The sequence below is a fragment of the Geotrypetes seraphini genome, chromosome 1, assembly GCF_902459505.1.
Source record: "Geotrypetes seraphini chromosome 1, aGeoSer1.1, whole genome shotgun sequence".
Classification (NCBI taxonomy): Eukaryota; Metazoa; Chordata; class Amphibia; order Gymnophiona; family Dermophiidae; genus Geotrypetes; species Geotrypetes seraphini.
The window spans coordinates 399,471,775-399,472,590 of NC_047084.1; the positions used below are offsets into that span (position 1 = coordinate 399,471,775).

Genomic DNA, 816 nt, shown 5'->3' on the forward strand with positions numbered 1-816 from the left:
CTCTGAATCACATTTTATGTAATGCGGTCTCGTTTCCTAGACCAGTAACATACTGTGTATGAGTTTCAAGCCGATCAGAAGAGATTTTAGTTTTGAAAGTAATAAGTCCTCAGATTCACATTTTATGCAATGCAGTCTATTTTCCTAGACCAGTAACACAGTGTGTATGAGTTTCAAGCCGATCAGATGAGATTTTAATTTTGAAAGAGAAATGTCCTCAGAATCACATTTTATGTAATGCAGTCTTGTTTCCTAGACCAGTAACACAGTGTGTATGAGTTTCAAGCCGATCAGAAGAGATTTTAGAGTTGAAAGTAAGCCCTGGGTGTCCTCTGCCATGCTTTAACCGGGGTGGGCCTGTAGTCTTCGCAGGCCACCGTGAGCCAAGGGTGCCCTGCCAGCAGAGGCCCTGGCTCTTAGTTCTTCATTATTTATCTGGCAGGGGAGATTGGTCCATGATGCAGAATGTGGCACTCCCAGGGTGAGGTTTGGCCATTGTACTGGGGCTGCGCTGACCCCTGTGATCTCACCACATGCGGGAAACTTAACTACACAATTTCTGGTAGTGGGGGACTGCGTGAGCACTGTCCCCTATTTTCTTCTCAGCTGTGTTGAAAAAAATAGGTTACAGTCTGGATAAAAGTGAGTAGACTAGTTTCTGTGCCCCGCTGCCTGTTTTCTTATAAAAGCCAAGTTGCAGGGTAGTGCTCTGGGGGGGGGGGGGGGTCATTGTGGCTTCATTGGTTTTATTTCTGTAGATTTTTTTTCTTTTTGCTTCTTGCATTTATTCCTTCTCAAACATTCGGCCTCTCTGCT

General features: G+C 44.9%; 1 non-coding gene across 1 annotated transcript; it reads left to right on the plus strand.

The window, feature by feature from the left end:
* Positions 1-427: 427 nt before the first annotated feature.
* LOC117352764 lies at positions 428-594 on the plus strand. Its single transcript, XR_004537828.1, has one exon. It is a non-coding gene; the product is annotated as a U1 spliceosomal RNA (small nuclear RNA).
* The last annotated feature ends 222 nt before the right edge of the window (positions 595-816 follow it).